Below are 16856 nucleotides of genomic sequence, written 5' to 3'. Positions count from 1 at the left end.
GTTCTCATGTTAGCTCTGACTTTTGCAGACTAAGCGGTAATGATCTGAAGAGCTTATTCCCTGCTGGTTATGGGTGGCATTTCATGAGTCACAGAGGACTCGGAGGGCTTGAAAAGTTTAAATAAGATACCCATTCAGACAAGAAGGAAGGAGAAACATGGGAAAAGCAGGAATAGCTGGTTTGCCTATAGAGTGACCTTCCTCAGTTAAATATTCTCAGTCAAAAATACAAGTATCTCAAGAGAAATTCATGAGGCTATCAGATATTCAAATGTCAGTCTAAATTGCCCAGTCCACTTTAATAGACACCCAAGAATCTATTTCTCTGAGAGAATGAAAGTTTGGATGGAATGTAGATAATTTTGGAGCATGAAGCACTTTGACAGGCAAGGGAATTTAGAGAATGATGTCAAAACAAACCAAAATTTTGCCTAGTTGCCTTGAGTCCAGTACAGAATGGAAAAACAATTCTTTTCACAACATGGCCCCCATGCCAAAACTCAGGCTTCTACTCTCCATGAGGTGTATGAAGGGCTTAAATATATGTATATATTTTTTCAGGATTAAGAAGACTTGACTAAACAATGTTTCAGTCTTACAGTCTTTGCTGTGGGATGAGAGAACACCCCACTGCCATCCCTGTTCACCCAGATTTGGCTTCTCAGAGGTGCTGGGCAGGGTGGCCTCTCCTCTGGGAAGCTTGTCAGGGAAGTTGGTATTGAGATCTATTGGGGGCAGGAGCAACCAATCCTTCCCCTCCCTTTAGTCATCTAACTTGACTTTTCTTTCTCTGCTTTCTGTCCCTCTTACTCTGGGTGCCCACCTGACCTTCCCTAGAATCTTCCCAAGAAGATTGAGTTGGAGGAGGGGGAGTGAGAAGGAAGGGGCACTGCCATGTGCCAAAGGGTAAGTGAAGAAAATGAGGAAAAGGGGAGAAAGGTATACCTGGGCAGTATGTTCCAGTGTGCTCTTTCTACCATGATCTACCCTCAGTGCCCCAGGTGTTTACTATGATCTTTATTCCTACCACCCCAATCTTGAGCTGAACACCCCCAAAACTACCCCACTGGGAGATGAGTCACTTGTGCTTAGCCCAGAAACCAGAAATTCTGAATTCCTTCTGGACCAAGTCCCACATTGGTCATGGCCTGGAGGAGGGCAGAGATAGCTGGGGGACCACTCTGGGCTTCCTTCATTCCCTCCCAGCCAGCCTCTAGAAACCAGAGATTTCTGGGTCCTGGCCTTCCCCTAATTTTGTCACATATGCAGGTAACCTTCCCTGAAATCCTCAGTTGTGGAAGCCAAAGACTGCTCCTGATCCTGGCAGAAGTTCCCTCTTTCCACACTTTCTGGTGTCAGAGGAGCTACTACTCTCCCCCAGGCTCCCAGGTCTGTCACTACATGGTGGCCAGAAGGTTACAGCAAGATGGCTGAGGCTGGAACAGGAAACCCTGCCCAGATTGAGGGTCAAGACACAGTAGCCCATGACTCCTGGAGATGCCTCCAGTTTCCTGCCCCAGCAGTTATGGGGAAAGGCAAAAAGCAGAAGTTGGGGCCCGGTTTCAGGTGGAACATGAAGCAGCAGGAATGGAGTTAGAGTGGTAATACTGGAACAGAGGCCAAAGTTCTGCATATCCTGCCTGAAGCAGCAAGGCTCCATTTCTGCCTTCCGTGTTGGCAACTTTTTTGCTTCTGAGTTGTTCTGCTCCCCCACCTTGACACTGGGTAATGGAGGGAAGGGGAATAGAAGAGGGACCACCTCAAACCAACTCACCACCTCTGGGGGGTGGAGGGTAGGGGCTGAGTCCCCACTGCCCTGAATCTTGGGTAAGGAACGTGTTTTATAGTTATTAACAGTTGGTAATTCTTCCTTTGAAAACTGTTCATAGCCTTTGACCACTTTGAGGAACAGTTCTCTTAGCTCAGGCTACTTAAAACAGTTAAAATGATCATCAGTAACTAGCAAGGCTTCCATAGCCAACAAGTACATCTGACAAGAGTTAATGCACTAAGTTAATGCACATGACAGCTCGTATTTCATGTCACAAAAGAAGGCTTGTAACTTCCTTCTCAGGAAGTCATTAATGTGGATCTTCATACAATGGAGGGACTTAACTGAGGCCATGTAACTCTCAGTCAGTGATCAGGACAGGCCACTCCTTCGCTTAAGCAGGGTATTTTGGTCCTGAAGGTTCATAGCTTGATAATTAGACATCTCTAGAACAAAAGTTGCTGTGCCAGATGGTAAAGTTCAGAGGACAATTGAATAACCCTAAAAAGAGTGATTTCACAGAAAATGAGTCAGTTAATTCAGGATCAAAACAGCTATTCCCCCAATTTCTTTTCCCCACTCTTTCTGACCATTTCATTGTTAATAAGCAAAGAAAAATAATGGAGTTATTATGTATAAATATATATAAACATACATATATGACTCAAACTACTTAGCTAATTTTAATTTTGAATGAAACTATGGACTACTCTTTAAAAAATCTGAATGTTATTTAGCTATGGTTTCCAAACCAAGTTTGCTTTTTTTGGAAGTATGTTTGTCAAAACTGTAGGATGTTACATAGCGGGTAAAGGACTACAGAGATAGTTTAGTAGTGCAATCTCCTCATTTTCCAGATGAGAAAACCAAGGAATAAAGAGAAGTTAATGATGAGAGCTGAACCTAAAACTCAAGTACATTTCTGTTTAGACCAGAGGTCTGAACTATAGAACAATTTCCCTAGTAAATATTAATGCAAAAATTTAAAATAAAATACTAGCAAGGAGATTACAGCAATATTACACACTACGACAAAGTATGATTTATACTAGGAATGCAGGGCTGGTTCAATATTAATAAAACTACCAGGGCAGATAGGTGGCACAGTGAATAGAGTGCTGGCCTGGGAGACAGGAGGACATGAGTTCAAATCCATCCTCAGACACCTGACACACTTACTAGCCATGTGACTTTGGGCAAATCAGTTAACCCCAATTGCCCTCCAAAAAAGCAAAAAATAAACAAATTAAATATAAACAATTTGATTTTGGGGGCAGCTAGGTGGCACAGTGAGTAGAGTGCTGGCCCTGGAGCCAGGAGGACCTGAGTTAGGATCCAGCCTCAGACACTTAACACCCACACACACACAAAAACTAGCTGTGTGACCTTGGGCAAGTTACTTAACCCCAATTGCTCTCCAAAAAAAAAAACTATCAGCATAATTAGACATATTAATAACAATGCCAACAGAAATAATATGATTATCTTGATAGCTACAGAAAAAGCTTTTGACAAAATACAACACTCATTCCTATCAAAAACACTAGAAAGCAGAAGAATATATGGAGCTGTTCCTAGTATGATAGTATCTGTCTAAAATCATCAGGAAGCATTATTTATAATGGCGATAAGCTAGAAACCTTCCCAATAAGATATGGGGTAAACCAAGGATTCCTATTATCATCACTTATTATTCAACACATTGTTCAATCCTAGCTATAGCAATAAGAACAAGAAACTGGAGGAATTAGATTAGGCAATGAGGAAACAAAACTATCACTCTTTGCAGATGATATTATGATATTCCAGGAGAATTCTAGAGAATTGACTAAAAAATTAGTTGAAATACTTCATAACTTTAGCAAAACTATAGGATATATAATGAATACACAGAAATTGTCAGTTTCTTATCTACTACCAACACAGTCCAACAGCAAAGTATAGAAAGAGAAATTCCATTTAAAATAACTGCAGACAATACGGTATAATTGGAAATCTACCTGCCAAAACAAATCCAGAAACTATATGATACAATTACAAAATACTTCACAAAAAAATAAGATCTTAACAATTGGAAAAATATTAATTGCTCATGGGTAGACTGAGCCAATGTAATAAAAAAATGACAATTCTACCTCAATTTAATTTGCTTATTAATGCCATACTAATCAAATAACCAAATATTATTTTATAGAGCTAGAAAAACTAATAATTATAAGAACGAAATATAAGGGCTGCCTATCAATAAGGAAATGGCTGAAAAAGTTGTATATTCTTATGATAGAATACTATTGTGCTATAAGAAATGGACAGAATGCTTTCAAAAAAAAAACCTGGAGAGGTTTATATGAACTGATGCAAAGTGAAGTGAGCAGAACCAGGAGACCATTGTACCAGTAACAGCAATATTATGTGATGATCAGTTGTGAAAGACTCAACTATTCTCAGGAATACAATTATCTAAGATGTTTCCAAAGGCCTTATGATTTAAAATGCTCTCTATCTCCAGAGAAAAAAACTGATGGAGTCTGAATGCAGATCAAAGTATTCTTTTTTTTTTTTTTACAAAATTTGTTTATTTTCCTGGTCTGTATTTTCTTTAATAACATACTAATTTGTGAATATGTTTTGCATGACTTCACATGTGTATTCTATATCAAATTTCTTGCCTTCCCAAAGTTGGGGGAAGAGGCAAGAAGATAATTTGGAACTCAAGATTTTTTTTAATGTTAAAAACTGCTTTTACATGTAATTGCAAAACATTTAAAAAATTAATTACAGTGTTTAGCTTTCAGTGTTTGAACATCTCATTTGAATATTAGTTATATTTGAAGGTAAGCTACTCTCTTAAAATGAAATTTCCTTGAAAATGATTATATATTGTAAATATATAATGCTATATTAAATATTTATATTGTATATTTACATATAAATGCATTATATTTCAGTTTTTAAAAGCATTTAATTTAGAAACTTATTTATTTCTCTCACCTAAGAAGATAAACTCTCACCACAAGTTAAAAGACATGTGGGAAAGAGAAAATTTTCAAGAAATGCAGATTTTTCCTTCTCAATACCATTTAATTTCTGGGTCCTGTAGGGGTAACTCTGAGTTATTTTTAGCTTGGTATGAATAGTGACTTAATGTTAGCTTATATTTCAGGGACTGGGCTTCATTGGGAAAGACTTAGGCAACAAGTTACCACTGATGATGATTTATCCTTTGACTATATATTGGGAATGCTATTGTTTGACTCTTTTATCTATGCCTTGATGAACTGGTATGTGGAAGCTATTTTTCCAGGGAAATATGGAATACCCCAGCCCTGGAATTTTTTCTTGATGGCAAGTTCTGAAGCTGCTGTGGTTAAGGTCTTTACAACACTTTTTTGAGCTAGTTTGTAAAAGAGTTACCAACTATTCCCCAAGGAGTCTTGTTCATAAAACCTGTAATTATTAGGAAACAAGTTATCCATGGCTTAAACAATCTTAGTCCTTCTCACAATTTGCTTATATTATATGGAATAATAATTATCAATGTACATGTCTCCTCCATGTAAAAATTTAAGTTCTTTGAGGTTAGTGTTGTATTATTTATCTTTGTCTACCCCAGATCTAGCACATTGTCTAGCACATAGTAGATGTATAGTAAGTGACTTTTCAACAATTTGTTTAATGACTATAGCAAACTAAGGTGGAGTGAATGTTATGTTCTTTCTTCTTTCTCTGATTCTCCCTGTCCTGCTACTATGTTTTCTTTGTTGACCTCATTTTGACATTATTTCATTTGACCACTGCTTCTATATAAGTGATCTATTTTCTTTTAAATTTTTATTTTTGAGTTACAGATACTCTCCCTTCCTCTAGCTTCTCCCCTCCCCACTGATAAGACAAGCAATATGATGTCAATTATACATGTTAAATCTTACTAAATTTTTCCATATTCATCATGTTACAAAAAAGCAAGAAAAATAAAGTGAAAAGCAATGTGCTTCAATCTATATCCAGAATTCATCAATTTTTTTTGTGAAGGTATATAGCATTTTTCATCATGGGTCCTTTGGCACTGTCTTGGATAATGGTATTGTTGAGAATAGCCAAGTCATTCACAATTGATCATTATACAATATTGGTGTTACTATGTACACTGTTCTGCTGGTTCTGATCATTTCTTTCTTTCTTTCTTTCTTTTGCCTTTTGGAGAGCAATTGGGGTTAAGTAACTTGCCCAAGGTTACACAGCTAGTTTTTTGGGGTTTTTTTTCGTGTTAAGTGTCTGAGGCCGGAACTTAACTCAGGTCCTCCTGACTCCATGGCTGGTGCTTTATTCACTGTACCACCTAGCCGCCCTGGTTCTGCTCATTTCATTTTGCATCAGTTCATGTAAGTCTTTTTTTCTTTTGGATTTTTTTTCTCTTTTTAATTTTATATTTTGCATCATTCATTTACACAAGATTTTGAGTTACAAACTTTCTCCCCAATCTTCCCTACCCACCACCCCAAAAGAGTGTTCCCACTGAATATTCCCTCCACCAATCTGCTCTCCCCCATATCTTCCCCGATTCCCCCTTCAACTTTCCAGTAGGGCATGGTGGATCTCTATGCCCCAGTGGCTGTACATCTCATTTCCCAGTTACATGTAAAATAATAATAATAATAATAATAATATGTATACATATATATTTTTAAATATTTGATTTTAAAACTTTGGACGCCAGATCCTTTCCCTTCCTCCCTCCCTCATCAACCACCCTCACTGGGGAGATAAGCAATTCAATATAGGTTGTACATGTGTAGCTATGCAAAACATTTCCATAGTGGATATATTGTGTATTTCCCTCCATCCTATCCCACCCCCCACTTATTCTATTCTCTACTTTGATCCTGTCCCTTTTCAAAAGTGGGTGCTTCCAACTTCCCTCCCCTTCAGCCTTTCCTCCCTTCCATTATCCCCCCTCTCTTACCCTTCCCCTCCACTCTCCTGTAGGGTGAGATACCCTATTTAGTGTGTATGTCATGCCCTCCCTAAGCCAAATTCAATGAGAATAAGGTTGACTCATTCCCTTTTGCCTTCCTGTTCTTACCCTCCATTGTAACCATTTTCCCTTGCCTCTTCTATATGAGATAATTTACCCCATTCTGTCTCTCCCCATCTCCGCTCATTATATACTCTCTCTCACCTCTTAATTTCACCCTTTAAGTATAATCCCTTCCTATTCAATTGGTCCTGTGCCCTCTGTCTATGTATACCTGTACACATATATACACACACTCACATATGTATTCATATACCCTCTTATATAGATGTATATATACATATACATACACACACACACACACATATATATGCATTTCTATTCCCTTCAACTATTCTTATACTGAGAAAAGTTTCATAAGTTCTAATTATTATTTTTCATTGTAGGAGTATAAGTAGTTCAACTTTAATAAGTTCCTTATGAATTCTTTTCCCTGATTAGCTTCTCTTGCTTCTTGTATCTGATTCTATTCAACTCTGGCTTTTTCATCAAGAATGCTTGAAAGTCCTCTATTTCACTGAATGATCATATTATCCCCTGGAACACGATACTCAGTTTTGCTGGGTAGGTGATTCTTGGTTTTAATCCCAGCTCCTTTGACCTTCAGAATATCATATACCAAACCCTTCAATCCCTCAAATGTAGAAGCTGCCAGGTCCTGAATTATCCTGATTGTGTTTCCACAATATTGAAATTGTTTCTTCCTGGCTGCTTGTATTATTTTCTCCTTGATCTGGGAACTCTGGAACCTGACTATAATATTCCTAGGAGTTTTCTTTTGGGGATCTTTTTCAGGAGGTGATCGGTGGACTCTTTCAACCTGTATTTTACCCTTTGGTTCTAAAACATCAGGGCAATTTTCCTTGAGAATTTCTTGAAGGATAATTTCTAGGTTCTTTTTGTGATCATGGCTTTCAGGTAGTTCAATAATTTTTAAATTATCTCTCCTGGATCTATTTTCCAGGTCAGTGGTTTTTTGTTCCAACCCTTGAGGGTCAGAGGCGGCCAGGCCTTACCTCTACTGGTACTTCTGTGCACATCAGGATGTGGGCCAGCCACGTTCTCCAAGAATGGAGTCAGGAGCCAAGAGAGTCAAAAAGTAGCAAGACTTTATTCGGCAGCTTCTTTTGCAATTACATCCTAACCCCTCACTCCTCTTTGAGCTTCCCTACTTTTATCCCCATTCTGCCCCTTCTCATGAGGCAGAAGTTGCCACAGCACCAAGTCTGAACTAAACCCAAGGCTACAAGTTGGGAGGTAACAGAGCTCTCGTCCTGGAACAGAGCATATCTCACAGAACGTCTGAGTCCCCTCCACAGTGCTTGCGTCAAGGTTGGCATGTACTTTATCACTGCAGAGTTAGCATGTTCCAGGTCTCATGCCTCCAGGGGAACTGTACGTATAACCCCTAACAGTTTTTCCAATGAGATATTTCACATTGCCTTCTATTTTTTCATTTGTTTGGATCTGTTTAATAGTATCTTGATTTCTCATAAAGTCACTAGCTTCCATTTGCTCCAATCTGATTCTGAAGGAATGATTCTCTTCAGTGAGCTTTTGAGATTCTTTTTCCATATGGCAAATTCAGCTTTTTAAGGCATTCTTCTCATTGTCTTTTTGAGCCTCTTTTGCCATCTGAGTTAGTCTATTTTTTTAAGGTGTTATTTTCTTTAGCCAGATTGTTGACTCTCATTTCACAATTTTCTTTCATCATTCTCATTTCTCTTCCCAATTTTTCCTCCACTTCTCTTATTTGATTTTCATAATCCTTTTTAAGCTCCTCTATGGCCTAACCAGCTCATATTTTTCTTGGAAGCTTTTGGTGTAGGAGTTCTGACTTCACTGCCTTCCTCCTGTTCCATGCTTTGATATTTTTTGTCCCCAAAATAGGAGTGTAAATTGGATTGCTCTGTTTGCTTTGCTTCCTTTGCCTGCTCACGTTGCCACTCAATTGCTTGACCTTTTGGGCCTTTTGCCACAGTAGAACTCTTCTACCAGAAACAGGATCTTTATCTCAAATGCTGGGGTTTTCACAACTGCTGGAGGTATTAGTTGGGTGCCCTCTCTGAAGCCTCCACATGCTCTGGCAGACTCTTCAAGCACCCCAGGACCTCCACCCTAGACAGCAATCCAGATCCAAGCAGGTTAAAGCAAGAGTGATTACCCCTCAGACTGGTTGCTTGGTCCCCCTATGATCTGCAGGCCAGGACCTCTGAAGCAGTCACTTGGCGGTGGCTGCAGGGCCAGGCACCTTAGCTGCTTCTCACCCTGAGGGCAAAGGCTGGTCTGCACTCCTGAATTTCTAGGTCCCAATGTCCACACTGCACTGACCTCTCACTTTGTCCTTGGCATCTATGGGTTGATAATTATGGAAACCGCCAAAGCTGCAAGTGATCCAAATTCCCTCCAGCCAACGGCTGGTCAGGCTTGCCTGAGGCTAAAACCTCAAGCTTGAGCTGGGCTGGGCTCAGCTCCCAGAGCGCTGAGATGGCCACTTCCTGCCAGCCTACCAGGCTGTCCTCAGTGGGAGGTTAGTTCTCTGTGTCATTTTGTGGGTTCTGTAGCTCCAAAGTTTGTCTAGAGTAATTTTTTACATGATTGGAGGAGGTGGGAACCTGAGCTGCATGGAAGTCCTGTTTTTGCTGAAAAGAAATTCCAAAAATTTCTGAAAAGAAAATTTACAAGTCCTTAGAAATATCTCTGAAAACAGTTGCACAAAACCCCTGAAACTTTCATATGTGTTCTGTTTGGCTGAAAATACCAGAGTACCTAGGTCAAGGAGAAAGTATTGCAAGCAGCCAGAAAGAAACAGTTCAAGTATTGTGGAAACATAATTAGGAACACATAAGAACAGAACACTTTCTACACTGGAAACAGAGGCCTACCTTAACAAAGAGCTAAAAGGACAAGTAATTGACTAGAAAATGAGCAAACAGTAGGGAAAAATCAAGATTATAGAATCTTACTTTGTGACAAGGAAAATCAAAACATACAACCAGAATAAAACAAAGTCAAAGTTCCTATATCCAAAGCCTCCAAGAAAAAATATTAATGGGTTACATGTAGACCATGAAAGTACTCAAAAAAGGATTTTTAAAATCAAGCAAGAGAAGTAGAGGAAAAATTGGGAAGAGAAATGAGAGTGATGAAAGAAAATCATGGAAAATGAGTGAACAACTTGCTAAAGAAGATGCAAAAAGCACTGAAGGAAATAACACCTTAAAAAATAGACTAACCCAAATGGCAAAAGAACTCCAAAAAGTCAATGAGGAGAAGAAAACAAAAGAATTGGCCAAATGGAAAAGGAAGTTCAAAAGTTCACTGAAGAAACTAATTCCTTCAAAATTAGAATGAAGCAAATGGAAGCCAATGACTTTATGAGAAATCAAGAAATTATAAAATAAAACCAGAAGAATGAAGAAATAGAAGACTGTGAAATATCTCACTGGAAAAACTACTGACCTGGAAAATAGATTTAGGAGAGAGAATCTAAAATTATTGCTATTCTCAGCAATACAATGACCCAAGACAACTCTGAAGTATTTATAATGAAAAATGCTATCCATTCCCAGAGAAAGAACTGCTGGTGTCTGAATAGAGACTGAAGCATACTTTTTTTTACTTTTTAATTTTTATTGAGTTTCTTAATCTTTTCTTTCACAACATGACAATTATGGATATGTTTTACATGACTACACATGTGTAATGTATATTAAATTGCTTGCCTTCTCAATGAAGGTGGGTGGGGAGGGAGGGAGAAAATTTGGAACACAAAGTTTTAAAAATGAATGTTAAAAATTGTCTTTACGTGTAACTAGGGAAAAATAAAATATCATATAAAAAAGATTCTGGATCTCCTTTTCCATTTGGTTGACTTTCTTTTCATAATCTTGTTTTTCTTGGATTTAAAATTTTTTTTCCTCCATCTCTCTCATTTTATTTTTTAAGTCTTTTTTAAGTTCTTTTATTAATTGCTTTTGGACAGGTGACCATTTGACATTACTCTCTGGGTTGGGAGAGACTTTTTTTGTGCTTCAGCATCCTCCTCTGAAGATGAGTCCTGGTCTTCCCTATTTCTATATTAACTTTCTGTGATTGACTCTTTCTCTTTTGCCTGCTCATTAAAAAAAATACTATTGTAATCACCTCTAGTCCTGGAGTATGGGAAGGTGAGGTGTGTGATGCCTCTGGCTTCAGATCCTCCTTCAGTTCTCCCCTCTAGCCTGGAACTAAAACCAGGAACTCCACCCTCCTGTAAGTGCCCACAGCCAGCAGTGTCCTGTCCCACTGCTTCTGCACTCATCAGGTGTGTGCTGGTTCCTTTTTGCCCTGGACCATGTCTGGGCAGCACAGCAGAGGTTCCCTCAATCACCCCTTGCTTAGATGCTGGACTTCCCACACTGTCTAGAAGGTGAAAATTCCTGTGGCTGGGGCCCAGGCTACCTCCCAACCCAACTAGCCCCAGGGCTCATGCTTGTAATTTCGTCAGATCTACCCTGGAGGTGTGTACATTTCACAGGGACCAAACTTCTGTCCTTCCCAGTTGTTTCTGAAAGCCCAACTCTTGTTTATTTTCACCATTCTATGTTTGCCCTGAGGAACTATTTGTGTTTTTTGCAGGGAAATCTGGAGAGCTTGGAATTTTCTGACCTACTTGATCTCTGCCATCTTTCCAGAATAGTCTTCCCCCATTTTTTTAAAAGCATCCCATCATAATCAATTTGCACAGGTGCCCTCTGTCTATGTATACTTTTTTTTAAGGGGGGAAAGTAAGGCATTTGGGGTTGTGACTTGCCCAAGGTCACACAGCTAGTTTTTGTGTTAAGTGTCTGTGGGTGGATTTGAACTCAAGTACTCCTGACTCCAGGGCTGGTGCTCTATTAACTGCACCACCTAGCCACCCCTATGTATGCTCTTTTTAACTGCCCTAATAATGATAGTCTTTTCCCCTACCTTGAACAGTATTTTGTTTTTTTCCAATTACACATAAAGAAAATTTTTGACATACATTTTTTATAAGATTTTGAGTTCCAAATTTTTCTTCTTCCCTCCCTTTCTGCTCCCTCCCCAAGAGAGCAAGCAATCTGATATAGGTTGTACATTTGCAATCATATAAAACATTTCCACATTTAGTCCTATTGTGAAAGAATAGAAAAGAAGGAAGAAAACACACAAAAAACAAAGAAAGTGAAAATAGCATGCTTTGATCTGCATTCAGACACATCAATTTTTTTTTCTCTAGATGTGGACAGCATTTTCCATTATAAGTCTTTTGAAAGTGTCTTTGATCACTGTATTGGTGATAATAGCTACGTCATTCACAGTTGATCATCACACAATGTTGCTGTTACTGTGTCCAATGTTTTCCTAGTTCTCACTTCACTCAGCATCAGTTCATATAAGTCTTTTCAAGTTTTTCTGAAATCTGCCTGCTCATTATTTCTTACAGCACAATAGTATTCCATCACATTTATATACTACAACTTGTTCAGCCATTCCCCAATTGATGGGTATCCCCTCAACTAATTCTTTGCCACCAACAAAAGAGCTGCTATAAATATTTGTGTACATGTAAGTCCTTTTCCTTTTTTCCATGGTCTCTTTAGGATCCAGACCTAGTAACAGTGTTGCTGGACCAATTTGATTGCCCTTTGGGCACAGTTTCAAATTGTTTTCTGGAATGGTTGGTTGAATTCACCACTTTACCAACAATACATTCATGTCCTAATTTACCCACATCTCCAACATTTATCATTTTCCTTCTCTGTCTTATTAACCAATCTGATAGATGTAAGGTGGTGCCTCAGAGTGGTGTTAATTTGCATTTCTCTAATCAATAGTGATTTAAAGCATTTTTTCATATGATTGTAGATAGCTTTGATTTCTTCAAATGATAAAGTCTTAGGAGTTAAAAGTATCATCTTCCCACATAGGAATGTAAACAGTTTAATCTTACTGGGTCCCTTGCACTTTCTCTTTCCTATTTATCTTTTTGTGTTTCTCTTGCATCTTGTTTTTGAAAGTCAAATTTTCTATTCAGCTTTGTTCTTTTCATCAGAATGCTAAAAAATCTATTTTATTAAATATCCATTTTCCCACCTGAATGATTATACTTAGTTTTGCTAGGCAGGAAAGAAGGAAGGAAAAAAAGGGGGAAAAGGAGGGAAGGAGGAAAGAATAAATGAATAAATAACTTCCCTTACATAAACAACTTTCTTGTACCTTTAATCATATTACTTACTTTGTATTCAGCACTCTCATTTTCTGAGGTGAAGGGACCCATTTTCTCTTTTCAACTTCCTTACTTTCTCTTCTCCTTTGAACAAAGTCAAGAAGAGAAAAAATCTATGCAACAAAATGTTCCATCTCTGTATTAGTTCCCTCTCCTCACCCCTACCCCTAAATTCTCTTTTCAATTAATATACTCCCCTCTCCTCACTCTTTACCTAGTTTTTTGTCTTGTTGCTTAGTCATTTTTCATTCATGTCTGACTCTTCAATACCCTATTTGGGGTTTTCTTGGCAGATACTGAAGTGGCTTATCATTTACATCTCCAGCTCATTTTCCAGATGAGGAATGGAGGCAAACAGGGTTAAGTGACTTTCCTGGGGTCACACAGCTTGTAGGTGTCTGTTGCTGGATTTGAACTCAGGAAGAGGAGTCTTTCTGACTCCAGGTCTGGTATTTTTTCCATTACATCACCTAGCCACCCTAGTTTTCTGTCTTAATCTGCATAAAAATATTTGAAGTAATCCATTAATCATTCTTAGGCAATAAGCTCCTTTCAGATTTATTTTAAAAACATTTTAAGGGGTCATGATGTTTTCCGTTGTGAAAATCTGAAAGCACCTTTAAGTGGAATGCAACCAGGTTTTAAAAAGAGGGATATTGTGTTTTCTATAGTATAGTTGGAACTCTTTGGTTCTAGTTCCCATTAAATTTTATATATGGAATATTAAATATAAAGATGACTTTTCCTATTACTCATAGTTTTCTTAAGCAGATGTGAGTGTCCCCTCTCTTCTGTCCAGAAGATACTTCTGAGTCATATACCTTGTTCAGCTGTGCAAGGACCTCATCTCAGTTTTTCAGTGTGTAAAGTCATTTTCTCTGGAGGGGCAGTAGGCGTATAGACACTAGGCAGTAGAAACTAATCATAACAGCTGCTTTGGAACTTTGTCATGGCATAAATTCCTGTAATATACACAGGTTTACAAAGGACTAATGTGATTTTTCAAGGTGTTAAGTCATAAAGAATTGATGTATACTTCTTTATTACAGTTGCCTAGTGCCCAAAATTCAGGAGCCTGACTTCTGCATGAAGAACATATCAAGAATAAAATATAACTTGGAAGAATAAATATGCTGCTTAAAAAAGTTTAATTCCAAAGAAAAAAGATCATTTAAAGTATTTGCGCATACATTTTGTCTTTGTTAGTGTGGATACTAATAATAATAATTGCCTTGGGCATAAAAATTAATCTTCACGGAAATGCCCAACCCCGCCCATCAAAAGAGCCTCTTGCTTTTTCTCAGGCAGCACCTGGTACACCATCACCAAAAAGTGCTGCAAACCTTCATTCCCAGTGAGAATCCCAGCTGGTCAGAGGTGAGTATGGGACTAACTGAATGCCAAAGGAGAAAGGGTAAGTAGTAATTTCACACTGGGTGAGTAGCATGAGACATTGAGACTCAAGCATATGAAAATGCAATAAACCCAAGTCTATCAGAGACACTTTCTCTGTAAAGAATTTGTTTTTCCCTTTGAGTGGAAATCTTTCCATCCTATTAGAGTTTTTCTTCTAATATTCAGCAAGACCACATTCTCTGGGATTTCTTGTTCTTAATTATGCCAGGAAACCCTAAGGCTTTTAGTTGCAAAACAGTTGCTACTCCATGTTGGTAATGGAAGTTTCCTTACTAGGAATTTCCTGTACCAGTAAAATCACAGAAATAGGCCAAATTTTTTTTTTACTCTGACATCCATTCCTTATAAAGTGAGAGCTCAAATGACTAACTTCTATGCCTCATAGAAGGATGTATTTCACAAGGAATTCTCTCAGTCTCTCTCTCTCCTTTCCATACCTTTCCTTCCCCTCTAAGCTGTTATTTCACACCATGACCATAAATGGTGGGAGAAAAAGTGATTCTTTTCCCCACTCTGTCCTTCATTTGCCTGTTCTACTTACTTTCATACCAATACAACCACATACCTCCCGCCCCCAAATGCATATTAAGAGCACATTAGGGAGTCTTTCTGAGTCTAATGCTGACTGTTTACTGCCTCAAAGGTATTTGGTATCTTGGAGAATCTCAAAGAAGAATACCACTTGGAAGACTATTCCATCAGTTAGGCTTCTCTAGAGCAAGTATTCCTGGGTATTGCTAATTCAGAGATGAAGATTATTGAATAAAGAAAAAGTAGTGAAAAGTTGTACTGGCTCTCACCATATCTACAGCTTCTGCCTATATCTGATGCATGGATGGAAAGCAATTCTACAGCTGTTTCTTGATGTACAGATATAATAAAGAGTTAATTTTCCTCTTTGAGCTCTAGGGGTAGTCTAGGTATATCCAAAGCTCCTTGAAGATGTGGGATAAGCATGAAAAGAAAAATCAGAAGTGCTCATAATCTTTTTTAGTGAAACCAATGCACTTTCCCTCCCAGAACAAGTCCCAGGAGAAAAGGAAGGGAAGAATTTAGCAGGGTAAGAAAATTTGCTGATTGTATAGACTTGGCATAATGAATCGAGAGCTGGTCTCTGAGTTAAAAATAAAAGCCTAGGATAAAGCCTCACTTCTGATCCACTGCTTATGTAAACCTGGGCAAGTCACTTAATCTCTTAGAAGGATTGTGGTGGGAGTTTCTTCAGCAGAAGTTCCATACAAAAATGAAATCATGCAGCTAGTAAAGAAAATTTATTTTTATTTTTAAAGATTTTAAGAAAAGATAAGACATGATCCCTGCCCTTGTGGAGCTTGCATTCCAGTAGAGTGATATGACATGTAAAAAAGATACTTCCTGTTATTCAGTTGTTCCAGTTGGGTCTGACTCTTCATGACCCCATTTGGAGTTTTCTTGGCAGAGATACTGGAGTAGTTTGCCATTTCCTTTCCCAACTCATTTCCTAGATGAAGAAACTGAACCAAAGAGGGTTAAGTGACTTTCCCAGGGTTACATAGTGTCTGAGGCCAGATTTGAAGTCAGGAAGAGGAATCTTCCTGATTCCAGGCCTGGCACTTTATCCACTGTGCTACTCATTTGCCCCACAAAGACACTTAGGATAGAAAATAATACAGAAGTGGAGCCAAGATGGTGAAATACAAGCTAAGAAACACCTGAATTCTCCCAAACTTCTTCTCTGAATAAATTTAAAATAATGTCTCAAATTAAAATTTGGAGTGGCAGAGCCAACAAAAGAGGAAGGGAGACATTTTTCTAGACTTGGGAGGTCCATAGGAGAGGTGTGTAACACTGGGGTGGGTGCAAGCCTGGAGGGCAGCAGGAGCACTAGCAGTGGGTTTTCGGGGTAGCCACAACAGCATCAGTAGATTCAGTAGCTCTAAGCCCAGAAACAGTAAGAGGGTTTGTCAGCTGGTTAGAGAGAGATTACAGGGGACTCTTTGCTGGCACTGATTGGCAACTATATTGCCCATAAGTAGTTTGGGGTCAAAGGTTAAAAAGAACACTACAGGGGAACAAGAGGCCCTTCCTGGGTATAGACCAAAGTTTAGACCAGAAGAGCAATGGCCACTTATTAAAGTTGAACTATTTACATTCCTACATGGAAAAATGATAATAGTAACTCATAAGACTTCTCAGTATGAGAATAGTTAAAGGGAATATATATATATATATATGTGTGTGTGTGTGTGTGTGTGTGTGTGTGTGTGTGTATGTATAAATACATATGGGAGTGTGTGTATACATGTGTACATGTATACATAAACAGAGGGCACAGGATCAGTTGAATAGGAAGGGATGATATCTAAAAAATAAAATTAAGAAGTGAGAGAGGAATATAATGAGAGGAGATAGGGAGAGGTAGA

General features: G+C 38.4%; 1 long non-coding RNA gene across 1 annotated transcript; it reads left to right on the top strand.

Moving 5' to 3' along the window:
• Positions 1-47: 47 nt before the first annotated feature.
• Positions 48-15333, top strand: LOC138158759 (uncharacterized). Its single transcript, XR_011167721.1, has 3 exons — positions 48-906; positions 14343-14415; positions 15098-15333. It is a non-coding gene; the product is annotated as an uncharacterized lncRNA (long non-coding RNA).
• Positions 15334-16856: the final 1523 nt, after the last annotated feature.

Source organism: Petaurus breviceps, unplaced genomic scaffold (genome assembly GCF_028583685.1).
Source record: "Petaurus breviceps papuanus isolate PSGF00001 unplaced genomic scaffold, PetGlider_PUasm1.0 175, whole genome shotgun sequence".
NCBI classification, from domain to species: Eukaryota; Metazoa; Chordata; class Mammalia; order Diprotodontia; family Petauridae; genus Petaurus; species Petaurus breviceps.
Note: the sequence above shows the minus strand (reverse complement) of the source record. Positions and strands in the feature narration are given on the sequence as shown.